Raw genomic sequence first — 26,828 nt, 5'->3', positions numbered from 1 at the left:
GGCCCCTGGGAAGCACTCTTCCCATTCATAGCAAGGGAAAAGTACTGCTTTCTGGGTTGCCAAGGAAGAGTGTCCCAGTCGTCAAAGAGCCTCGCGAAAGCAGTGCTGGGCAGACTCTGTTTGCAAGTCGACTGGCCTCAGTGACTGAAAGGGAATTCCACTGCTAATACACAGTGTGCTGACGATTGAGGCCTGGACTCAGGACAGCACGCAGGCAGAAGCGAAAGCTGAGCTCTGCGTCCAGCCTGAAGACCAGTACACTTTTCACACTTAACTCTGTTGGGATGTGCAAGAGCCATGGTCACCGAGGCCTACCTAAGGTACTGAAATACTTCCCCAGTTCAGCCTAGGCAGAGGACTCTGTTGCCAAAGGATCTCCATGGAAGGGCCCTGTGAGTTCCGTGTGTTTCCTTGAGGTAGTCAGAAACGACTGAGGGTAACTATAGGAGCTCATGGTTGAAAGCAGGCTACCCTGGCAAAACCTTATTTTCCTCCGCGGTAGGCGAGACAGTTGCGGTTTGAAAGCTGCCTGAAAAACACTCCTGCTGCCCATCTTCTCTTTGCTGCCTGAAGGCGTCACCAAAGTACTATGAGTGTACTCGTATGAGGCATGCTGTCTCAGTTCCTTGCTGGAAGCTCCTCCAGGAGCACTCTGGAACTTACCAGCCAAAGAAATGGCACCCCAGGCCTCATGGAAAAGTCCAGATTTCTCCCATTGCAAGCTTAGTTGTGCCATAGTAGCGAAGAAGCATGTGTTAAAGGAAAGCTGCAACACGGTTACATATTTCGACTCGTTGGGCACTCACGTTCTTTGTAACATCTGTGAAGGGGCACTGAACGCCGCCAACTCTTCTCTTGCCTTTGAGTCCCAGGAGGCAAACGGGTTCGTTTGCTTTAACGCTGTGAATGTGCAGCGGTAATGGCAAAGCCCTGCCCGGATCGCTCGACAGCTCTCGTTTGTACAGCATTCAAACGGCCTCAGGAACGCCGTTCTAAGCAGCCTTACATTCCATGCTGGTGTGCCCAAGGAGGAATTTGGATTCTTCTGAGAAACACCACTGTGCCTCACTAATGAAACCTGTGAAAACTCAAAGGACCTCTCCCTACGGCAGTCGGAAGCTAGATGTTGAGTTCCAGACTGAAAACACCGGACAGCTTTCCCTGTGTCTTTGTTGGAATTCTGGGACCATCCAGATTCACAAGGCCTAACTTTTGCACGGCGGGGGAATGCTCTTGTGCATGTACAGCATTCCCCACGTGAAAACCTTTCTTAGCAGATGGAGGCAGTCTTTCCCTTGTACTAGGTAGCTAGGCAGAATCATCAGATAAACATGCTTTGTCATCGAGCTTGAAAGTGGGACACTGATGGGAAAGATCACATTTTCCCGCTTTGCAAGCGACTTGCTTTTGGCTTCAAAGCTGCCTGAACAGCACTAGCGGCCCACCTTCTCTTCACTGCAGGAGTGTCGCTGTGGGCCAAGGCTGCGTTCTCTCAATGCCAAAAATGTGCTGACAATTCCCTTCTAGAAACTCATCCTACTGCACTCCAAATTCAGCTCCGGCCAATGAAAGGTGACCTAAGGCCACAAGGTAAGATCCAGTGTTTCATATCAGCAGAGCTGGGTGTGCATTGTATCCACGAAACCATACTCTGAAATGGAGTGCCTTAACTCTGCTATGCCCCTGGCGACACATAGGACAGTGGATCGTGCACCCATTTCGCATGATGACCACTGTGTGCCTGAAGAGCGTCCTCTGGCTTCTGAGGAACCCTAGGCGAAATAGGCCCCTGGGAAGCACTCTTCCCATTCATAGCAAGGGAAAAGTACTGCTTTCTGGGTTGCCAAGGAAGAGTGTCCCAGTCGTCAAAGAGCCTCGCGAAAGCAGTGCTGGGCAGACTCTGTTTGCAAGTCGACTGGCCTCAGTGACTGAAATGGAATTCCACTGCTAATGCACAGTGTGCTGACGATTGAGGCCTGGACTCAGGACAGCACGCAGGCAGAAGCGAAAGCTGAGCTCTGCGTCCAGCCTGAAGACGAGTACACTTTTCACACTTAACTCTGTTGGGATGTGCAAGAGCCATGGTCACCGAGGCCTACCTAAGGTACTGAAATACTTCCCCAGTTCAGCCTAGGCAGAGGACTCTGTTGCCAAAGGATCTCCATGGAAGGGCCCTGTGAGTTCCGTGTGTTTCCTTGAGGTAGTCAGAAACGACTGAGGGTAACTATAGGAGCTCATGGTTGAAAGCAGGCTACCCTGGCAAAACCTTATTTTCCTCCGCGGTAGGCGAGACAGTTGCGGTTTGAAAGCTGCCTGAAAAACACTCCTGCTGCCCATCTTCTCTTTGCTGCCTGAAGGCGTCACCAAAGTACTATGAGTGTACTCGTATGAGGCATGCTGTCTCAGTTCCTTGCTGGAAGCTCCTCCAGGAGCACTCTGGAACTTACCAGCCAAAGAAATGGCACCCCAGGCCTCATGGAAAAGTCCAGATTTCTCCCATTGCAAGCTTAGTTGTGCCATAGTAGCGAAGAAGCATGTGTTAAAGGAAAGCTGCAACACGGTTACATATTTCGACTCGTTGGGCACTCACGTTCTTTGTAACATCTGTGAAGGGGCACTGAACGCCGCCAACTCTTCTCTTGCCTTTGAGTCCCAGGAGGCAAACGGGTTCGTTTGCTTTAACGCTGTGAATGTGCAGCGGTAATGGCAAAGCCCTGCCCGGATCGCTCGACAGCTCTCGTTTGTACAGCATTCAAACGGCCTCAGGAACGCCGTTCTAAGCAGCCTTACATTCCATGCTGGTGTGCCCAAGGAGGAATTTGGATTCTTCTGAGAAACACCACTGTGCCTCACTAATGAAACCTGTGAAAACCCAAAGGACCTCTCCCTACGGCAGTCGGAAGCTAGATGTTGAGTTCCAGACTGAAAACACCGGACAGCTTTCCCTGTGTCTTTGTTGGAATTCTGGGACCATCCAGATTCACAAGGCCTAACTTTTGCACGGCGGGGGAATGCTCTTGTGCATGTACAGCATTCCCCACGTGAAAACCTTTCTTAGCAGATGGAGGCAGTCTTTCCCTTGTACTAGGTAGCTAGGCAGAATCATCAGATAAACATGCTTTGTCATCGAGCTTGAAAGTGGGACACTGATGGGAAAGATCACATTTTCCCGCTTTGCAAGCGACTTGCTTTTGGCTTCAAAGCTGCCTGAACAGCACTAGCGGCCCACGTTCTCTTCACTGCAGGAGTTTCGCTGTGGGCCAAGGCTGCGTTCTCTCAATGCCAAAAATGTGCTGACAATTCCCTTCTAGAAACTCATCCTACTGCACTCCAAATTCAGCTCCGGCCAATGAAAGGTGACCTAAGGCCACAAGGTAAGATCCAGTGTTTCATATCAGCAGAGCTGGGTGTGCATTGTATCCACGAAACCATACTCTGAAATGGAGTGCCTTAACTCTGCTATGCCCCTGGCGACACATAGGACAGTGGATCGTGCACCCATTTCGCATGATGACCACTGTGTGCCTGAAGAGCGTCCTCTGGCTTCTGAGGAACCCTAGGCGAAATAGGCCCCTGGGAAGCACTCTTCCCATTCATAGCAAGGGAAAAGTACTGCTTTCTGGGTTGCCAAGGAAGAGTGTCCCAGTCGTCAAAGAGCCTCGCGAAAGCAGTGCTGGGCAGACTCTGTTTGCAAGTCGACTGGCCTCAGTGACTGAAATGGAATTCCACTGCTAATACACAGTGTGCTGACGATTGAGGCCTGGACTCAGGACAGCACGCAGGCAGAAGCGAAAGCTGAGCTCTGCGTCCAGCCTGAAGACGAGTACACTTTTCACACTTAACTCTGTTGGGATGTGCAAGAGCCATGGTCACCGAGGCCTACCTAAGGTACTGAAATACTTCCCCAGTTCAGCCTAGGCAGAGGACTCTGTTGCCAAAGGATCTCCATGGAAGGGCCCTGTGAGTTCCGTGTGTTTCCTTGAGGTAGTCAGAAACGACTGAGGGTAACTATAGGAGCTCATGGTTGAAAGCAGGCTACCCTGGCAAAACCTTATTTTCCTCCGCGGTAGGCGAGACAGTTGCGGTTTGAAAGCTGCCTGAAAAACACTCCTGCTGCCCATCTTCTCTTTGCTGCCTGAAGGCGTCACCAAAGTACTATGAGTGTACTCGTATGAGGCATGCTGTCTCAGTTCCTTGCTGGAAGCTCCTCCAGGAGCACTCTGGAACTTACCAGCCAAAGAAATGGCACCCCAGGCCTCATGGAAAAGTCCAGATTTCTCCCATTGCAAGCTTAGTTGTGCCATAGTAGCGAAGAAGCATGTGTTAAAGGAAAGCTGCAACACGGTTACATATTTCGACTCGTTGGGCACTCACGTTCTTTGTAACATCTGTGAAGGGGCACTGAACGCCGCCAACTCTTCTCTTGCCTTTGAGTCCCAGGAGGCAAACGGGTTCGTTTGCTTTAACGCTGTGAATGTGCAGCGGTAATGGCAAAGCCCTGCCCGGATCGCTCGACAGCTCTCGTTTGTACAGCATTCAAACGGCCTCAGGAACGCCGTTCTAAGCAGCCTTACATTCCATGCTGGTGTGCCCAAGGAGGAATTTGGATTCTTCTGAGAAACACCACTGTGCCTCACTAATGAAACCTGTGAAAACCCAAAGGACCTCTCCCTACGGCAGTCGGAAGCTAGATGTTGAGTTCCAGACTGAAAACACCGGACAGCTTTCCCTGTGTCTTTGTTGGAATTCTGGGACCATCCAGATTCACAAGGCCTAACTTTTGCACGGCGGGGGAATGCTCTTGTGCATGTACAGCATTCCCCACGTGAAAACCTTTCTTAGCAGATGGAGGCAGTCTTTCCCTTGTACTAGGTAGCTAGGCAGAATCATCAGATAAACATGCTTTGTCATCGAGCTTGAAAGTGGGACACTGATGGGAAAGATCACATTTTCCCGCTTTGCAAGCGACTTGCTTTTGGCTTCAAAGCTGCCTGAACAGCACTAGCGGCCCACGTTCTCTTCACTGCAGGAGTTTCGCTGTGGGCCAAGGCTGCGTTCTCTCAATGCCAAAAATGTGCTGACAATTCCCTTCTAGAAACTCATCCTACTGCACTCCAAATTCAGCTCCGGCCAATGAAAGGTGACCTAAGGCCACAAGGTAAGATCCAGTGTTTCATATCAGCAGAGCTGGGTGTGCATTGTATCCACGAAACCATACTCTGAAATGGAGTGCCTTAACTCTGCTATGCCCCTGGCGACACATAGGACAGTGGATCGTGCACCCATTTCGCATGATGACCACTGTGTGCCTGAAGAGCGTCCTCTGGCTTCTGAGGAACCCTAGGCGAAATAGGCCCCTGGGAAGCACTCTTCCCATTCATAGCAAGGGAAAAGTACTGCTTTCTGGGTTGCCAAGGAAGAGTGTCCCAGTCGTCAAAGAGCCTCGCGAAAGCAGTGCTGGGCAGACTCTGTTTGCAAGTCGACTGGCCTCAGTGACTGAAATGGAATTCCACTGCTAATACACAGTGTGCTGACGATTGAGGCCTGGACTCAGGACAGCACGCAGGCAGAAGCGAAAGCTGAGCTCTGCGTCCAGCCTGAAGACGAGTACACTTTTCACACTTAACTCTGTTGGGATGTGCAAGAGCCATGGTCACCGAGGCCTACCTAAGGTACTGAAATACTTCCCCAGTTCAGCCTAGGCAGAGGACTCTGTTGTCAAAGGATCTCCATGGAAGGGCCCTGTGAGTTCCGTGTGTTTCCTTGAGGTAGTCAGAAACGACTGAGGGTAACTATAGGAGCTCATGGTTGAAAGCAGGCTACCCTGGCAAAACCTTATTTTCCTCCGCGGTAGGCGAGACAGTTGCGGTTTGAAAGCTGCCTGAAAAACACTCCTGCTGCCCATCTTCTCTTTGCTGCCTGAAGGCGTCACCAAAGTACTATGAGTGTACTCGTATGAGGCATGCTGTCTCAGTTCCTTGCTGGAAGCTCCTCCAGGAGCACTCTGGAACTTACCAGCCAAAGAAATGGCACCCCAGGCCTCATGGAAAAGTCCAGATTTCTCCCATTGCAAGCTTAGTTGTGCCATAGTAGCGAAGAAGCATGTGTTAAAGGAAAGCTGCAACACGGTTACATATTTCGACTCGTTGGGCACTCACGTTCTTTGTAACATCTGTGAAGGGGCACTGAACGCCGCCAACTCTTCTCTTGCCTTTGAGTCCCAGGAGGCAAACGGGTTCGTTTGCTTTAACGCTGTGAATGTGCAGCGGTAATGGCAAAGCCCTGCCCGGATCGCTCGACAGCTCTCGTTTGTACAGCATTCAAACGGCCTCAGGAACGCCGTTCTAAGCAGCCTTACATTCCATGCTGGTGTGCCCAAGGAGGAATTTGGATTCTTCTGAGAAACACCACTGTGCCTCACTAATGAAACCTGTGAAAACCCAAAGGACCTCTCCCTACGGCAGTCGGAAGCTAGATGTTGAGTTCCAGACTGAAAACACCGGACAGCTTTCCCTGTGTCTTTGTTGGAATTCTGGGACCATCCAGATTCACAAGGCCTAACTTTTGCACGGCGGGGGAATGCTCTTGTGCATGTACAGCATTCCCCACGTGAAAACCTTTCTTAGCAGATGGAGGCAGTCTTTCCCTTGTACTAGGTAGCTAGGCAGAATCATCAGATAAACATGCTTTGTCATCGAGCTTGAAAGTGGGACACTGATGGGAAAGATCACATTTTCCCGCTTTGCAAGCGACTTGCTTTTGGCTTCAAAGCTGCCTGAACAGCACTAGCGGCCCACGTTCTCTTCACTGCAGGAGTTTCGCTGTGGGCCAAGGCTGCGTTCTCTCAATGCCAAAAATGTGCTGACAATTCCCTTCTAGAAACTCATCCTACTGCACTCCAAATTCAGCTCCGGCCAATGAAAGGTGACCTAAGGCCACAAGGTAAGATCCAGTGTTTCATATCAGCAGAGCTGGGTGTGCATTGTATCCACGAAACCATACTCTGAAATGGAGTGCCTTAACTCTGCTATGCCCCTGGCGACACATAGGACAGTGGATCGTGCACCCATTTCGCATGATGACCACTGTGTGCCTGAAGAGCGTCCTCTGGCTTCTGAGGAACCCTAGGCGAAATAGGCCCCTGGGAAGCACTCTTCCCATTCATAGCAAGGGAAAAGTACTGCTTTCTGGGTTGCCAAGGAAGAGTGTCCCAGTCGTCAAAGAGCCTCGCGAAAGCAGTGCTGGGCAGACTCTGTTTGCAAGTCGACTGGCCTCAGTGACTGAAATGGAATTCCACTGCTAATACACAGTGTGCTGACGATTGAGGCCTGGACTCAGGGCAGCACGCAGGCAGAAGCGAAAGCTGAGCTCTGCGTCCAGCCTGAAGACGAGTACACTTTTCACACTTAACTCTGTTGGGATGTGCAAGAGCCATGGTCACCGAGGCCTACCTAAGGTACTGAAATACTTCCCCAGTTCAGCCTAGGCAGAGGACTCTGTTGCCAAAGGATCTCCATGGAAGGGCCCTGTGAGTTCCGTGTGTTTCCTTGAGGTAGTCAGAAACGACTGAGGGTAACTATAGGAGCTCATGGTTGAAAGCAGGCTACCCTGGCAAAACCTTATTTTCCTCCGCGGTAGGCGAGACAGTTGCGGTTTGAAAGCTGCCTGAAAAACACTCCTGCTGCCCATCTTCTCTTTGCTGCCTGAAGGCGTCACCAAAGTACTATGAGTGTACTCGTATGAGGCATGCTGTCTCAGTTCCTTGCTGGAAGCTCCTCCAGGAGCACTCTGGAACTTACCAGCCAAAGAAATGGCACCCCAGGCCTCATGGAAAAGTCCAGATTTCTCCCATTGCAAGCTTAGTTGTGCCATAGTAGCGAAGAAGCATGTGTTAAAGGAAAGCTGCAACACGGTTACATATTTCGACTCGTTGGGCACTCACGTTCTTTGTAACATCTGTGAAGGGGCACTGAACGCCGCCAACTCTTCTCTTGCCTTTGAGTCCCAGGAGGCAAACGGGTTCGTTTGCTTTAACGCTGTGAATGTGCAGCGGTAATGGCAAAGCCCTGCCCGGATCGCTCGACAGCTCTCGTTTGTACAGCATTCAAACGGCCTCAGGAACGCCGTTCTAAGCAGCCTTACATTCCATGCTGGTGTGCCCAAGGAGGAATTTGGATTCTTCTGAGAAACACCACTGTGCCTCACTAATGAAACCTGTGAAAACCCAAAGGACCTCTCCCTACGGCAGTCGGAAGCTAGATGTTGAGTTCCAGACTGAAAACACCGGACAGCTTTCCCTGTGTCTTTGTTGGAATTCTGGGACCATCCAGATTCACAAGGCCTAACTTTTGCACGGCGGGGGAATGCTCTTGTGCATGTACAGCATTCCCCACGTGAAAACCTTTCTTAGCAGATGGAGGCAGTCTTTCCCTTGTACTAGGTAGCTAGGCAGAATCATCAGATAAACATGCTTTGTCATCGAGCTTGAAAGTGGGACACTGATGGGAAAGATCACATTTTCCCGCTTTGCAAGCGACTTGCTTTTGGCTTCAAAGCTGCCTGAACAGCACTAGCGGCCCACGTTCTCTTCACTGCAGGAGTTTCGCTGTGGGCCAAGGCTGCGTTCTCTCAATGCCAAAAATGTGCTGACAATTCCCTTCTAGAAACTCATCCTACTGCACTCCAAATTCAGCTCCGGCCAATGAAAGGTGACCTAAGGCCACAAGGTAAGATCCAGTGTTTCATATCAGCAGAGCTGGGTGTGCATTGTATCCACGAAACCATACTCTGAAATGGAGTGCCTTAACTCTGCTATGCCCCTGGCGACACATAGGACAGTGGATCGTGCACCCATTTCGCATGATGACCACTGTGTGCCTGAAGAGCGTCCTCTGGCTTCTGAGGAACCCTAGGCGAAATAGGCCCCTGGGAAGCACTCTTCCCATTCATAGCAAGGGAAAAGTACTGCTTTCTGGGTTGCCAAGGAAGAGTGTCCCAGTCGTCAAAGAGCCTCGCGAAAGCAGTGCTGGGCAGACTCTGTTTGCAAGTCGACTGGCCTCAGTGACTGAAATGGAATTCCACTGCTAATACACAGTGTGCTGACGATTGAGGCCTGGACTCAGGACAGCACGCAGGCAGAAGCGAAAGCTGAGCTCTGCGTCCAGCCTGAAGACGAGTACACTTTTCACACTTAACTCTGTTGGGATGTGCAAGAGCCATGGTCACCGAGGCCTACCTAAGGTACTGAAATACTTCCCCAGTTCAGCCTAGGCAGAGGACTCTGTTGTCAAAGGATCTCCATGGAAGGGCCCTGTGAGTTCCGTGTGTTTCCTTGAGGTAGTCAGAAACGACTGAGGGTAACTATAGGAGCTCATGGTTGAAAGCAGGCTACCCTGGCAAAACCTTATTTTCCTCCGCGGTAGGCGAGACAGTTGCGGTTTGAAAGCTGCCTGAAAAACACTCCTGCTGCCCATCTTCTCTTTGCTGCCTGAAGGCGTCACCAAAGTACTATGAGTGTACTCGTATGAGGCATGCTGTCTCAGTTCCTTGCTGGAAGCTCCTCCAGGAGCACTCTGGAACTTACCAGCCAAAGAAATGGCACCCCAGGCCTCATGGAAAAGTCCAGATTTCTCCCATTGCAAGCTTAGTTGTGCCATAGTAGCGAAGAAGCATGTGTTAAAGGAAAGCTGCAACACGGTTACATATTTCGACTCGTTGGGCACTCACGTTCTTTGTAACATCTGTGAAGGGGCACTGAACGCCGCCAACTCTTCTCTTGCCTTTGAGTCCCAGGAGGCAAACGGGTTCGTTTGCTTTAACGCTGTGAATGTGCAGCGGTAATGGCAAAGCCCTGCCCGGATCGCTCGACAGCTCTCGTTTGTACAGCATTCAAACGGCCTCAGGAACGCCGTTCTAAGCAGCCTTACATTCCATGCTGGTGTGCCCAAGGAGGAATTTGGATTCTTCTGAGAAACACCACTGTGCCTCACTAATGAAACCTGTGAAAACCCAAAGGACCTCTCCCTACGGCAGTCGGAAGCTAGATGTTGAGTTCCAGACTGAAAACACCGGACAGCTTTCCCTGTGTCTTTGTTGGAATTCTGGGACCATCCAGATTCACAAGGCCTAACTTTTGCACGGCGGGGGAATGCTCTTGTGCATGTACAGCATTCCCCACGTGAAAACCTTTCTTAGCAGATGGAGGCAGTCTTTCCCTTGTACTAGGTAGCTAGGCAGAATCATCAGATAAACATGCTTTGTCATCGAGCTTGAAAGTGGGACACTGATGGGAAAGATCACATTTTCCCGCTTTGCAAGCGACTTGCTTTTGGCTTCAAAGCTGCCTGAACAGCACTAGCGGCCCACGTTCTCTTCACTGCAGGAGTTTCGCTGTGGGCCAAGGCTGCGTTCTCTCAATGCCAAAAATGTGCTGACAATTCCCTTCTAGAAACTCATCCTACTGCACTCCAAATTCAGCTCCGGCCAATGAAAGGTGACCTAAGGCCACAAGGTAAGATCCAGTGTTTCATATCAGCAGAGCTGGGTGTGCATTGTATCCACGAAACCATACTCTGAAATGGAGTGCCTTAACTCTGCTATGCCCCTGGCGACACATAGGACAGTGGATCGTGCACCCATTTCGCATGATGACCACTGTGTGCCTGAAGAGCGTCCTCTGGCTTCTGAGGAACCCTAGGCGAAATAGGCCCCTGGGAAGCACTCTTCCCATTCATAGCAAGGGAAAAGTACTGCTTTCTGGGTTGCCAAGGAAGAGTGTCCCAGTCGTCAAAGAGCCTCGCGAAAGCAGTGCTGGGCAGACTCTGTTTGCAAGTCGACTGGCCTCAGTGACTGAAATGGAATTCCACTGCTAATACACAGTGTGCTGACGATTGAGGCCTGGACTCAGGGCAGCACGCAGGCAGAAGCGAAAGCTGAGCTCTGCGTCCAGCCTGAAGACGAGTACACTTTTCACACTTAACTCTGTTGGGATGTGCAAGAGCCATGGTCACCGAGGCCTACCTAAGGTACTGAAATACTTCCCCAGTTCAGCCTAGGCAGAGGACTCTGTTGCCAAAGGATCTCCATGGAAGGGCCCTGTGAGTTCCGTGTGTTTCCTTGAGGTAGTCAGAAACGACTGAGGGTAACTATAGGAGCTCATGGTTGAAAGCAGGCTACCCTGGCAAAACCTTATTTTCCTCCGCGGTAGGCGAGACAGTTGCGGTTTGAAAGCTGCCTGAAAAACACTCCTGCTGCCCATCTTCTCTTTGCTGCCTGAAGGCGTCACCAAAGTACTATGAGTGTACTCGTATGAGGCATGCTGTCTCAGTTCCTTGCTGGAAGCTCCTCCAGGAGCACTCTGGAACTTACCAGCCAAAGAAATGGCACCCCAGGCCTCATGGAAAAGTCCAGATTTCTCCCATTGCAAGCTTAGTTGTGCCATAGTAGCGAAGAAGCATGTGTTAAAGGAAAGCTGCAACACGGTTACATATTTCGACTCGTTGGGCACTCACGTTCTTTGTAACATCTGTGAAGGGGCACTGAACGCCGCCAACTCTTCTCTTGCCTTTGAGTCCCAGGAGGCAAACGGGTTCGTTTGCTTTAACGCTGTGAATGTGCAGCGGTAATGGCAAAGCCCTGCCCGGATCGCTCGACAGCTCTCGTTTGTACAGCATTCAAACGGCCTCAGGAACGCCGTTCTAAGCAGCCTTACATTCCATGCTGGTGTGCCCAAGGAGGAATTTGGATTCTTCTGAGAAACACCACTGTGCCTCACTAATGAAACCTGTGAAAACCCAAAGGACCTCTCCCTACGGCAGTCGGAAGCTAGATGTTGAGTTCCAGACTGAAAACACCGGACAGCTTTCCCTGTGTCTTTGTTGGAATTCTGGGACCATCCAGATTCACAAGGCCTAACTTTTGCACGGCGGGGGAATGCTCTTGTGCATGTACAGCATTCCCCACGTGAAAACCTTTCTTAGCAGATGGAGGCAGTCTTTCCCTTGTACTAGGTAGCTAGGCAGAATCATCAGATAAACATGCTTTGTCATCGAGCTTGAAAGTGGGACACTGATGGGAAAGATCACATTTTCCCGCTTTGCAAGCGACTTGCTTTTGGCTTCAAAGCTGCCTGAACAGCACTAGCGGCCCACGTTCTCTTCACTGCAGGAGTTTCGCTGTGGGCCAAGGCTGCGTTCTCTCAATGCCAAAAATGTGCTGACAATTCCCTTCTAGAAACTCATCCTACTGCACTCCAAATTCAGCTCCGGCCAATGAAAGGTGACCTAAGGCCACAAGGTAAGATCCAGTGTTTCATATCAGCAGAGCTGGGTGTGCATTGTATCCACGAAACCATACTCTGAAATGGAGTGCCTTAACTCTGCTATGCCCCTGGCGACACATAGGACAGTGGATCGTGCACCCATTTCGCATGATGACCACTGTGTGCCTGAAGAGCGTCCTCTGGCTTCTGAGGAACCCTAGGCGAAATAGGCCCCTGGGAAGCACTCTTCCCATTCATAGCAAGGGAAAAGTACTGCTTTCTGGGTTGCCAAGGAAGAGTGTCCCAGTCGTCAAAGAGCCTCGCGAAAGCAGTGCTGGGCAGACTCTGTTTGCAAGTCGACTGGCCTCAGTGACTGAAATGGAATTCCACTGCTAATACACAGTGTGCTGACGATTGAGGCCTGGACTCAGGACAGCACGCAGGCAGAAGCGAAAGCTGAGCTCTGCGTCCAGCCTGAAGACGAGTACACTTTTCACACTTAACTCTGTTGGGATGTGCAAGAGCCATGGTCACCGAGGCCTACCTAAGGTACTGAAATACTTCCCCAGTTCAGCCTAGGCAGAGGACTCTGTTGTCAAAGGATCTCCATGGAAGGGCCCTGTGAGTTCCGTGTGTTTCCTTGAGGTAGTCAGAAACGACTGAGGGTAACTATAGGAGCTCATGGTTGAAAGCAGGCTACCCTGGCAAAACCTTATTTTCCTCCGCGGTAGGCGAGACAGTTGCGGTTTGAAAGCTGCCTGAAAAACACTCCTGCTGCCCATCTTCTCTTTGCTGCCTGAAGGCGTCACCAAAGTACTATGAGTGTACTCGTATGAGGCATGCTGTCTCAGTTCCTTGCTGGAAGCTCCTCCAGGAGCACTCTGGAACTTACCAGCCAAAGAAATGGCACCCCAGGCCTCATGGAAAAGTCCAGATTTCTCCCATTGCAAGCTTAGTTGTGCCATAGTAGCGAAGAAGCATGTGTTAAAGGAAAGCTGCAACACGGTTACATATTTCGACTCGTTGGGCACTCACGTTCTTTGTAACATCTGTGAAGGGGCACTGAACGCCGCCAACTCTTCTCTTGCCTTTGAGTCCCAGGAGGCAAACGGGTTCGTTTGCTTTAACGCTGTGAATGTGCAGCGGTAATGGCAAAGCCCTGCCCGGATCGCTCGACAGCTCTCGTTTGTACAGCATTCAAACGGCCTCAGGAACGCCGTTCTAAGCAGCCTTACATTCCATGCTGGTGTGCCCAAGGAGGAATTTGGATTCTTCTGAGAAACACCACTGTGCCTCACTAATGAAACCTGTGAAAACCCAAAGGACCTCTCCCTACGGCAGTCGGAAGCTAGATGTTGAGTTCCAGACTGAAAACACCGGACAGCTTTCCCTGTGTCTTTGTTGGAATTCTGGGACCATCCAGATTCACAAGGCCTAACTTTTGCACGGCGGGGGAATGCTCTTGTGCATGTACAGCATTCCCCACGTGAAAACCTTTCTTAGCAGATGGAGGCAGTCTTTCCCTTGTACTAGGTAGCTAGGCAGAATCATCAGATAAACATGCTTTGTCATCGAGCTTGAAAGTGGGACACTGATGGGAAAGATCACATTTTCCCGCTTTGCAAGCGACTTGCTTTTGGCTTCAAAGCTGCCTGAACAGCACTAGCGGCCCACGTTCTCTTCACTGCAGGAGTTTCGCTGTGGGCCAAGGCTGCGTTCTCTCAATGCCAAAAATGTGCTGACAATTCCCTTCTAGAAACTCATCCTACTGCACTCCAAATTCAGCTCCGGCCAATGAAAGGTGACCTAAGGCCACAAGGTAAGATCCAGTGTTTCATATCAGCAGAGCTGGGTGTGCATTGTATCCACGAAACCATACTCTGAAATGGAGTGCCTTAACTCTGCTATGCCCCTGGCGACACATAGGACAGTGGATCGTGCACCCATTTCGCATGATGACCACTGTGTGCCTGAAGAGCGTCCTCTGGCTTCTGAGGAACCCTAGGCGAAATAGGCCCCTGGGAAGCACTCTTCCCATTCATAGCAAGGGAAAAGTACTGCTTTCTGGGTTGCCAAGGAAGAGTGTCCCAGTCGTCAAAGAGCCTCGCGAAAGCAGTGCTGGGCAGACTCTGTTTGCAAGTCGACTGGCCTCAGTGACTGAAATGGAATTCCACTGCTAATACACAGTGTGCTGACGATTGAGGCCTGGACTCAGGGCAGCACGCAGGCAGAAGCGAAAGCTGAGCTCTGCGTCCAGCCTGAAGACGAGTACACTTTTCACACTTAACTCTGTTGGGATGTGCAAGAGCCATGGTCACCGAGGCCTACCTAAGGTACTGAAATACTTCCCCAGTTCAGCCTAGGCAGAGGACTCTGTTGCCAAAGGATCTCCATGGAAGGGCCCTGTGAGTTCCGTGTGTTTCCTTGAGGTAGTCAGAAACGACTGAGGGTAACTATAGGAGCTCATGGTTGAAAGCAGGCTACCCTGGCAAAACCTTATTTTCCTCCGCGGTAGGCGAGACAGTTGCGGTTTGAAAGCTGCCTGAAAAACACTCCTGCTGCCCATCTTCTCTTTGCTGCCTGAAGGCGTCACCAAAGTACTATGAGTGTACTCGTATGAGGCATGCTGTCTCAGTTCCTTGCTGGAAGCTCCTCCAGGAGCACTCTGGAACTTACCAGCCAAAGAAATGGCACCCCAGGCCTCATGGAAAAGTCCAGATTTCTCCCATTGCAAGCTTAGTTGTGCCATAGTAGCGAAGAAGCATGTGTTAAAGGAAAGCTGCAACACGGTTACATATTTCGACTCGTTGGGCACTCACGTTCTTTGTAACATCTGTGAAGGGGCACTGAACGCCGCCAACTCTTCTCTTGCCTTTGAGTCCCAGGAGGCAAACGGGTTCGTTTGCTTTAACGCTGTGAATGTGCAGCGGTAATGGCAAAGCCCTGCCCGGATCGCTCGACAGCTCTCGTTTGTACAGCATTCAAACGGCCTCAGGAACGCCGTTCTAAGCAGCCTTACATTCCATGCTGGTGTGCCCAAGGAGGAATTTGGATTCTTCTGAGAAACACCACTGTGCCTCACTAATGAAACCTGTGAAAACCCAAAGGACCTCTCCCTACGGCAGTCGGAAGCTAGATGTTGAGTTCCAGACTGAAAACACCGGACAGCTTTCCCTGTGTCTTTGTTGGAATTCTGGGACCATCCAGATTCACAAGGCCTAACTTTTGCACGGCGGGGGAATGCTCTTGTGCATGTACAGCATTCCCCACGTGAAAACCTTTCTTAGCAGATGGAGGCAGTCTTTCCCTTGTACTAGGTAGCTAGGCAGAATCATCAGATAAACATGCTTTGTCATCGAGCTTGAAAGTGGGACACTGATGGGAAAGATCACATTTTCCCGCTTTGCAAGCGACTTGCTTTTGGCTTCAAAGCTGCCTGAACAGCACTAGCGGCCCACGTTCTCTTCACTGCAGGACTGTCGCTGTGGGCCAAGGCTGCGTTCTCTCAATGCCAAAAATGTGCTGACAATTCCCTTCTAGAAACTCATCCTACTGCACTCCAAATTCAGCTCCGGCCAATGAAAGGTGACCTAAGGCCACAAGGTAAGATCCAGTGTTTCATATCAGCAGAGCTGGGTGTGCATTGTATCCACGAAACCATACTCTGAAATGGAGTGCCTTAACTCTGCTATGCCCCTGGCGACACATAGGACAGTGGATCGTGCACCCATTTCGCATGATGACCACTGTGTGCCTGAAGAGCGTCCTCTGGCTTCTGAGGAACCCTAGGCGAAATAGGCCCCTGGGAAGCACTCTTCCCATTCATAGCAAGGGAAAAGTACTGCTTTCTGGGTTGCCAAGGAAGAGTGTCCCAGTCGTCAAAGAGCCTCGCGAAAGCAGTGCTGGGCAGACTCTGTTTGCAAGTCGACTGGCCTCAGTGACTGAAATGGAATTCCACTGCTAATACACAGTGTGCTGACGATTGAGGCCTGGACTCAGGACAGCACGCAGGCAGAAGCGAAAGCTGAGCTCTGCGTCCAGCCTGAAGACCAGTACACTTTTCACACTTAACTCTGTTGGGATGTGCAAGAGCCATGGTCACCGAGGCCTACCTAAGGTACTGAAATACTTCCCCAGTTCAGCCTAGGCAGAGGACTCTGTTGTCAAAGGATCTCCATGGAAGGGCCCTGTGAGTTCCGTGTGTTTCCTTGAGGTAGTCAGAAACGACTGAGGGTAACTATAGGAGCTCATGGTTGAAAGCAGGCTACCCTGGCAAAACCTTATTTTCCTCCGCGGTAGGCGAGACAGTTGCGGTTTGAAAGCTGCCTGAAAAACACTCCTGCTGCCCATCTTCTCTTTGCTGCCTGAAGGCGTCACCAAAGTACTATGAGTGTACTCGTATGAGGCATGCTGTCTCAGTTCCTTGCTGGAAGCTCCTCCAGGAGCACTCTGGAACTTACCAGCCAAAGAAATGGCACCCCAGGCCTCATGGAAAAGTCCAGATTTCTCCCATTGCAAGCTTAGTTGTGCCATAGTAGCGAAGAAGCATGTGTTAAAGGAAAGCTGCAACACGGTTACATATTTCGACTCGTTGGGCACTCACGTTCTTTGTAACATCTGTGAAGGGGCACTGAACGCCGCCAACTCTTCTCTTGCCTTTGAGTCCCAGGAGGCAAACGGGTTCGTTTGCTTTAACGCTGTGAATGTGCAGCGGTAATGGCAAAGCCCTGCCCGGATCGCTCGACAGCTCTCGTTTGTACAGCATTCAAACGGCCTCAGGAACGCCGTTCTAAGCAGCCTTACATTCCATGCTGGTGTGCCCAAGGAGGAATTTGGATTCTTCTGAGAAACACCACTGTGCCTCACTAATGAAACCTGTGAAAACCCAAAGGACCTCTCCCTACGGCAGTCGGAAGCTAGATGTTGAGTTCCAGACTGAAAACACCGGACAGCTTTCCCTGTGTCTTTGTTGGAATTCTGGGACCATCCAGATTCACAAGGCCTAACTTTTGCACGGCGGGGGAATGCTCTTGTGCATGTACAGCATTCCCCACGTGAAAACCTTTCTTAGCAGATGGAGGCAGTCTTTCCCTTGTACTAGGTAGCTAGGCAGAATCATCAGATAAACATGCTTTGTCATCGAGCTTGAAAGTGGGACACTGATGGGAAAGATCACATTTTCCCGCTTTGCAAGCGACTTGCTTTTGGCTTCAAAGCTGCCTGAACAGCACTAGCGGCCCACGTTCTCTTCACTGCAGGAGTTTCGCTGTGGGCCAAGGCTGCGTTCTCTCAATGCCAAAAATGTGCTGACAATTCCCTTCTAGAAACTCATCCTACTGCACTCCAAATTCAGCTCCGGCCAATGAAAGGTGACCTAAGGCCACAAGGTAAGATCCAGTGTTTCATATCAGCAGAGCTGGGTGTGCATTGTATCCACGAAACCATACTCTGAAATGGAGTGCCTTAACTCTGCTATGCCCCTGGCGACACATAGGACAGTGGATCGTGCACCCATTTCGCATGATGACCACTGTGTGCCTGAAGAGCGTCCTCTGGCTTCTGAGGAACCCTAGGCGAAATAGGCCCCTGGGAAGCACTCTTCCCATTCATAGCAAGGGAAAAGTACTGCTTTCTGGGTTGCCAAGGAAGAGTGTCCCAGTCGTCAAAGAGCCTCGCGAAAGCAGTGCTGGGCAGACTCTGTTTGCAAGTCGACTGGCCTCAGTGACTGAAATGGAATTCCACTGCTAATACACAGTGTGCTGACGATTGAGGCCTGGACTCAGGGCAGCACGCAGGCAGAAGCGAAAGCTGAGCTCTGCGTCCAGCCTGAAGACCAGTACACTTTTCACACTTAACTCTGTTGGGATGTGCAAGAGCCATGGTCACCGAGGCCTACCTAAGGTACTGAAATACTTCCCCAGTTCAGCCTAGGCAGAGGACTCTGTTGTCAAAGGATCTCCATGGAAGGGCCCTGTGAGTTCCGTGTGTTTCCTTGAGGTAGTCAGAAACGACTGAGGGTAACTATAGGAGCTCATGGTTGAAAGCAGGCTACCCTGGCAAAACCTTATTTTCCTCCGCGGTAGGCGAGACAGTTGCGGTTTGAAAGCTGCCTGAAAAACACTCCTGCTGCCCATCTTCTCTTTGCTGCCTGAAGGCGTCACCAAAGTACTATGAGTGTACTCGTATGAGGCATGCTGTCTCAGTTCCTTGCTGGAAGCTCCTCCAGGAGCACTCTGGAACTTACCAGCCAAAGAAATGGCACCCCAGGCCTCATGGAAAAGTCCAGATTTCTCCCATTGCAAGCTTAGTTGTGCCATAGTAGCGAAGAAGCATGTGTTAAAGGAAAGCTGCAACACGGTGACATATTTCGACTCGTTGGGCACTCACGTTCTTTGTAACATCTGTGAAGGGGCACTGAACGCCGCCAACTCTTCTCTTGCCTTTGAGTCCCAGGAGGCAAACGGGTTCGTTTGCTTTAACGCTGTGAATGTGCAGCGGTAATGGCAAAGCCCTGCCCGGATCGCTCGACAGCTCTCGTTTGTACAGCATTCAAACGGCCTCAGGAACGCCGTTCTAAGCAGCCTTACATTCCATGCTGGTGTGCCCAAGGAGGAATTTGGATTCTTCTGAGAAACACCACTGTGCCTCACTAATGAAACCTGTGAAAACCCAAAGGACCTCTCCCTACGGCAGTCGGAAGCTAGATGTTGAGTTCCAGACTGAAAACACCGGACAGCTTTCCCTGTGTCTTTGTTGGAATTCTGGGACCATCCAGATTCACAAGGCCTAACTTTTGCACGGCGGGGGAATGCTCTTGTGCATGTACAGCATTCCCCACGTGAAAACCTTTCTTAGCAGATGGAGGCAGTCTTTCCCTTGTACTAGGTAGCTAGGCAGAATCATCAGATAAACATGCTTTGTCATCGAGCTTGAAAGTGGGACACTGATGGGAAAGTTCACATTTTCCCATTTGCAAGCGACTTGCTTTTGGCTTCAAAGCTGCCTGAACAGCACTAGCGGCCCACCTTCTCTTCACTGCAGGACTTTCGCTGTGGGCCAAGGTTGCGTTCTCTCAATGCCAAAAATGTGCTGACAATTCCCTTCTAGAAACTCATCCTACTGCACTCCAAATTCAGCTCCGGCCAATGAAAGGTGACCTAAGGCCACAAGGTAAGATCCAGTGTTTCATATCAGCAGAGCTGGGTGTGCATTGTATCCACGAAACCATACTCTGAAATGGAGTGCCTTAACTCTGCTATGCCCCTGTGGACACATAGGACAGTGGATCATGCACCCATTTCGCATGATGACCACTGTGTGCCTGAAGAGCGTCCTCTGGCTTCTGAGGAACCCTAGGCGAAATAGGCCCCTGGGAAGCACTCTTCCCATTCATAGCAAGGGAAAAGTACTGCTTTCTGGGTTGCCAAGGAAGAGTGTCCCAGTCGTCAAAGAGCCTCGCGAAAGCAGTGCTGGGCAGACTCTGTTTGCAAGTCGACTGGCCTCAGTGACTGAAAGAGAACTCCACTGCTAATACACAGTGTGCTGACGATTGAGGCCTGGACTCAGGACAGCACGCAGGCAGAAGCGAAAGCTAAGCTCTGCGTCCAGCCTGATGACCAGTTCACTTTTCACACTTAACTCTGTTGGGATGTGCAAGAGCCATGGTCACCGAGGCCTACCTAAGGTACTGAAATACTTCCCCAGTTCAGCCTAGGCAGAGGACTCTGTTGCCAAAGGATCTCCATGGAAGGGCCCTGTGGGTTCCGTGTGTTTCCTTGAGGGAGTCAGAAACGACTGAGGGTAACTATAGGAGCTCATGGTTGAAAGCAGGCTACCCTGGCAAAACCTTATTTTCCTCCGCGGTAGGCGAGACAGTTGCGGTTTGAAAGCTGCCTGAAAAACACTCCTGCTGCCCATCTTCTCTTTGCTGCCTGAAGGCGTCACGAAAGTACTCTGAGTGTACTCGTATGAGGCATGCTATCTCAGTTCCTTGCTGGGAGCTCCTCCAGGAGCACTCTGGAAATTACCAGCCAAAGAAATGGCACCCCAGGCATCAAGTAAAAGTCCAGATGTCTCCCATTGTTAGCTTAGGTGTGCCATAGTAGCGAAGAAGCATGTGTTAAAGGAATGCTTCCACTCTGTTATGTATTTCACGACGCGTTGTGCACTCACATTCGTTGTAACATCTGTGAAGGGGCACTGAACGCCGCCAACTCTTTTGTTGCCTTTGAGTCCCAGGAGGCAAAAGGGTTCGTTTGCTTTAACGCTGTGAATGTGCAGCGGTAATGGCAAAGCCCTGCCCGGATCGCTCCACAGCTCTCGTTTGTACAGCATTCAAATGGCCTCAGGAACGCCGTTCTAAGCAGCCTTACATTCCATGCTGGTGTGCCCCAAGGAGGAATTTGGGTTCTGAGAAACGCCACTGTGCCTCACAAATGAAACCTGTGAACTCCCAACGGACGTCTCCCTACGGCAGTCGGAAGCTAGATGTTGAGTTCCAGCCTGAAAACAACGAACAGCTTTCCCTGTGACAATGCTGGACTTCTGGGACCATCCAGATTCACCAAGGCCTAACTTTTGCACGGCGGGGGAATGCTCTTGTGCATGTACAGCATTCCCCACGTGAAAACCTTTCTTAGCAGATGGAGGCAGTCTTTCCCTTGTACTAGGTAGCTAGGCAGAATCATCAGATAAACATGCTTTGTCATCGAGCTTGAAAGTGGGACACTGATGGGAAAGATCACATTTTCCCGCTTTGCAAGCGACTTGCTTTTGGCTTCAAAGCTGCCTGAACAGCACTAGCGGCCCACGTTCTCTTCACTGCAGGACTTTCGCTGTGGGCCAAGGCTGCGTTCTCTCAATGCCAAAAATGTGCTGACAATTCCCTTCTAGAAACTCATCCTACTGCACTCCAAATTCAGCTCCGGCCAATGAAAGGTGACCTAAGGCCACAAGGTAAGATCCAGTGTTTCATATCAGCAGAGCTGGGTGTGCATTGTATCCACGAAACCATACTCTGAAATGGAGTGCCTTAACTCTGCTATGCCCCTGGCGACACATAGGACAGTGGATCGTGCACCCATTTCGCATGATGACCACTGTGTGCCTGAAGAGCGTCCTCTGGCTTCTGAGGAACCCTAGGCGAAATAGGCCCCTGGGAAGCACTCTTCCCATTCATAGCAAGGGAAAAGTACTGCTTTCTGGGTTGCCAAGGAAGAGTGTCCCAGTCGTCAAAGAGCCTCGCGAAAGCAGTGCTGGGCAGACTCTGTTTGCAAGTCGACTGGCCTCAGTGACTGAAAGGGAATTCCACTGCTAATACACAGTGTGCTGACGATTGAGGCCTGGACTCAGGACAGCACGCAGGCAGAAGCGAAAGCTGAGCTCTGCGTCCAGCCTGAAGACGAGTACACTTTTCACACTTAACTCTGTTGGGATGTGCAAGAGCCATGGTCACCGAGGCCTACCTAAGGTACTGAAATACTTCCCCAGTTCAGCCTAGGCAGAGGACTCTGTTGTCAAAGGATCTCCATGGAAGGGCCCTGTGAGTTCCGTGTGTTTCCTTGAGGTAGTCAGAAACGACTGAGGGTAACTATAGGAGCTCATGGTTGAAAGCAGGCTACCCTGGCAAAACCTTATTTTCCTCCGCGGTAGGCGAGACAGTTGCGGTTTGAAAGCTGCCTGAAAAACACTCCTGCTGCCCATCTTCTCTTTGCTGCCTGAAGGCGTCACCAAAGTACTATGAGTGTACTCGTATGAGGCATGCTGTCTCAGTTCCTTGCTGGAAGCTCCTCCAGGAGCACTCTGGAACTTACCAGCCAAAGAAATGGCACCCCAGGCCTCATGGAAAAGTCCAGATTTCTCCCATTGCAAGCTTAGTTGTGCCATAGTAGCGAAGAAGCATGTGTTAAAGGAAAGCTGCAACACGGTTACATATTTCGACTCGTTGGGCACTCACGTTCTTTGTAACATCTGTGAAGGGGCACTGAACGCCGCCAACTCTTCTCTTGCCTTTGAGTCCCAGGAGGCAAACGGGTTCGTTTGCTTTAACGCTGTGAATGTGCAGCGGTAATGGCAAAGCCCTGCCCGGATCGCTCGACAGCTCTCGTTTGTACAGCATTCAAACGGCCTCAGGAACGCCGTTCTAAGCAGCCTTACATTCCATGCTGGTGTGCCCAAGGAGGAATTTGGATTCTTCTGAGAAACACCACTGTGCCTCACTAATGAAACCTGTGAAAACCCAAAGGACCTCTCCCTACGGCAGTCGGAAGCTAGATGTTGAGTTCCAGACTGAAAACACCGGACAGCTTTCCCTGTGTCTTTGTTGGAATTCTGGGACCATCCAGATTCACAAGGCCTAACTTTTGCACGGCGGGGGAATGCTCTTGTGCATGTACAGCATTCCCCACGTGAAAACCTTTCTTAGCAGATGGAGGCAGTCTTTCCCTTGTACTAGGTAGCTAGGCAGAATCATCAGATAAACATGCTTTGTCATCGAGCTTGAAAGTGGGACACTGATGGGAAAGTTCACATTTTCCCGCTTTGCAAGCGACTTGCTTTTGGCTTCAAAGCTGCCTGAACAGCACTAGCGGCCCACGTTCTCTTCACTGCAGGACTTTCGCTGTGGGCCAAGGCTGCGTTCTCTCAATGCCAAAAATGTGCTGACAATTCCCTTCTAGAAACTCATCCTACTGCACTCCAAATTCAGCTCCGGCCAATGAAAGGTGACCTAAGGCCACAAGGTAAGATCCAGTGTTTCATATCAGCAGAGCTGGGTGTGCATTGTATCCACGAAACCATACTCTGAAATGGAGTGCCTTAACTCTGCTATGCCCCTGGCGACACATAGGACAGTGGATCGTGCACCCATTTCGCATGATGACCACTGTGTGCCTGAAGAGCGTCCTCTGGCTTCTGAGGAACCCTAGGCGAAATAGGCCCCTGGGAAGCACTCTTCCCATTCATAGCAAGGGAAAAGTACTGCTTTCTGGGTTGCCAAGGAAGAGTGTCCCAGTCGTCAAAGAGCCTCGCGAAAGCAGTGCTGGGCAGACTCTGTTTGCAAGTCGACTGGCCTCAGTGACTGAAAGAGAACTCCACTGCTAATACACAGTGTGCTGACGATTGAGGCCTGGACTCAGGACAGCACGCAGGCAGAAGCGAAAGCTGAGCTCTGCGTCCAGCCTGAAGAAGAGTACACTTTTCACACTTAACTCTGTTGGGATGTGCAAGAGCCATGGTCACCGAGGCCTACCTAAGGTACTGAAATACTTCCCCAGTTCAGCCTAGGCAGAGGACTCTGTTGCCAAAGGATCTCCATGGAAGGGCCCTGTGAGTTCCGTGTGTTTCCTTGAGGGAGTCAGAAACGACTGAGGGTAACTATAGGAGCTCATGGTTGAAAGCAGGCTACCCTGGCAAAACCTTATTTTCCTCCGCGGTAGGCGAGACAGTTGCGGTTTGAAAGCTGCCTGAAAAACACTCCTGCTGCCCATCTTCTCTTTGCTGCCTGAAGGCGTCACCAAAGTACTATGAGTGTACTCGTATGAGGCATGCTGTCTCAGTTCCTTGCTGGAAGCTCCTCCAGGAGCACTCTGGAACTTACCAGCCAAAGAAATGGCACCCCAGGCCTCATGGAAAAGTCCAGATTTCTCCCATTGCAAGCTTAGTTGTGCCATAGTAGCGAAGAAGCATGTGTTAAAGGAAAGCTGCAACACGGTTACATATTTCGACTCGTTGGGCACTCACGTTCTTTGTAACATCTGTGAAGGGGCACTGAACGCCGCCAACTCTTCTCTTGCCTTTGAGTCCCAGGAGGCAAACGGGTTCGTTTGCTTTAACGCTGTGAATGTGCAGCGGTAATGGCAAAGCCCTGCCCGGATCGCTCGACAGCTCTCGTTTGTACAGCATTCAAACGGCCTCAGGAACGCCGTTCTAAGCAGCCTTACATTCCATGCTGGTGTGCCCAAGGAGGAATTTGGATTCTTCTGAGAAACACCACTGTGCCTCACTAATGAAACCTGTGAAAACCCAAAGGACCTCTCCCTACGGCAGTCGGAAGCTAGATGTTGAGTTCCAGACTGAAAACACCGGACAGCTTTCCCTGTGTCTTTGTTGGAATTCTGGGACCATCCAGATTCACAAGGCCTAACTTTTGCACGGCGGGGGAATGCTCTTGTGCATGTACAGCATTCCCCACGTGAAAACCTTTCTTAGCAGATGGAGGCAGTCTTTCCCTTGTACTAGGTAGCTAGGCAGAATCATCAGATAAACATGCTTTGTCATCGAGCTTGAAAGTGGGACACTGATGGGAAAGTTCACATTTTCCCGCTTTGCAAGCGACTTGCTTTTGGCTTCAAAGCTGCCTGAACAGCACTAGCGGCCCACGTTCTCTTCACTGCAGGACTTTCGCTGTGGGCCAAGGCTGCGTTCTCTCAATGCCAAAAATGTGCTGACAATTCCCTTCTAGAAACTCATCCTACTGCACTCCAAATTCAGCTCCGGCCAATGAAAGGTGACCTAAGGCCACAAGGTAAGATCCAGTGTTTCATATCAGCAGAGCTGGGTGTGCATTGTATCCACGAAACCATACTCTGAAATGGAGTGCCTTAACTCTGCTATGCCCCTGGCGACACATAGGACAGTGGATCGTGCACCCATTTCGCATGATGACCACTGTGTGCCTGAAGAGCGTCCTCTGGCTTCTGAGGAACCCTAGGCGAAATAGGCCCCTGGGAAGCACTCTTCCCATTCATAGCAAGGGAAAAGTACTGCTTTCTGGGTTGCCAAGGAAGAGTGTCCCAGTCGTCAAAGAGCCTCGCGAAAGCAGTGCTGGGCAGACTCTGTTTGCAAGTCGACTGGACTCAGTGACTGAAAGGGAATTCCACTGCTAATACACAGTGTGCTGACGATTGAGGCCTGGACTCAGGACAGCACGCAGGCAGAAGCGAAAGCTGAGCTCTGCGTCCAGCCTGAAGACCAGTACACTTTTCACACTTAACTCTGTTGGGATGTGCAAGAGCCATGGTCACCGAGGCCTACCTAAGGTACTGAAATACTTCCCCAGTTCAGCCTAGGCAGAGGACTCTGTTGCCAAAGGATCTCCATGGAAGGGCCCTGTGAGTTCCGTGTGTTTCCTTGAGGTAGTCAGAAACGACTGAGGGTAACTATAGGAGCTCATGGTTGAAAGCAGGCTACCCTGGCAAAACCTTATTTTCCTCCGCGGTAGGCGAGACAGTTGCGGTTTGAAAGCTGCCTGTAAAACACTCCTGCTGCCCATCTTCTCTTTGCTGCCTGAAGGCGTCACCAAAGTACTATGAGTGTACTCGTATGAGGCATGCTGTCTCAGTTCCTTGCTGGAAGCTCCTCCAGGAGCACTCTGGAACTTACCAGCCAAAGAAATGGCACCCCAGGCCTCATGGAAAAGTCCAGATTTCTCCCATTGCAAGCTTAGTTGTGCCATAGTAGCGAAGAAGCATGTGTTAAAGGAAAGCTGCAACACGGTTACATATTTCGACTCGTTGGGCACTCACGTTCTTTGTAACATCTGTGAAGGGGCACTGAACGCCGCCAACTCTTCTCTTGCCTTTGAGTCCCAGGAGGCAAACGGGTTCGTTTGCTTTAACGCTGTGAATGTGCAGCGGTAATGGCAAAGCCCTGCCCGGATCGCTCGACAGCTCTCGTTTGTACAGCATTCAAACGGCCTCAGGAACGCCGTTCTAAGCAGCCTTACATTCCATGCTGGTGTGCCCAAGGAGGAATTTGGATTCTTCTGAGAAACACCACTGTGCCTCACTAATGAAACCTGTGAAAACCCAAAGGACCTCTCCCTACGGCAGTCGGAAGCTAGATGTTGAGTTCCAGACTGAAAACACCGGACAGCTTTCCCTGTGTCTTTGTTGGAATTCTGGGACCATCCAGATTCACAAGGCCTAACTTTTGCACGGCGGGGGAATGCTCTTGTGCATGTACAGCATTCCCCACGTGAAAACCTTTCTTAGCAGATGGAGGCAGTCTTTCCCTTGTACTAGGTAGCTAGGCAGAATCATCAGATAAACATGCTTTGTCATCGAGCTTGAAAGTGGGACACTGATGGGAAAGTTCACATTTTCCCGCTTTGCAAGCGACTTGCTTTTGGCTTCAAAGCTGCCTGAACAGCACTAGCGGCCCACCTTCTCTTCACTGCAGGACTTTCGCTGTGGGCCAAGGTTGCGTTCTCTCAATGCCAAAAATGTGCTGACAATTCCCTTCTAGAAACTCATCCTACTGCACTCCAAATTCAGCTCCGGCCAATGAAAGGTGACCTAAGGCCACAAGGTAAGATCCAGTGTTTCATATCAGCAGAGCTGGGTGTGCATTGTATCCACGAAACCATACTCTGAAATGGAGTGCCTTAACTCTGCTATGCCCCTGGCGACACATAGGACAGTCGATCGTGCACCCATTTCGCATGATGACCACTGTGTGCCTGAAGAGCGTCCTCTGGCTTCTGAGGAACCCTAGGCGAAATAGGCCCCTGGGAAGCACTCTTCCCATTCATAGCAAGGGAAAAGTACTGCTTTCTGGGTTGCCAAGGAAG

This window comes from Eubalaena glacialis, chromosome 13 (assembly GCF_028564815.1).
Source record: "Eubalaena glacialis isolate mEubGla1 chromosome 13, mEubGla1.1.hap2.+ XY, whole genome shotgun sequence".
NCBI lineage: Eukaryota > Metazoa > Chordata > Mammalia > Artiodactyla > Balaenidae > Eubalaena > Eubalaena glacialis.
The sequence above is the reverse complement of the archived record's forward strand: the minus strand, read 5'-3'. Positions refer to the sequence as shown.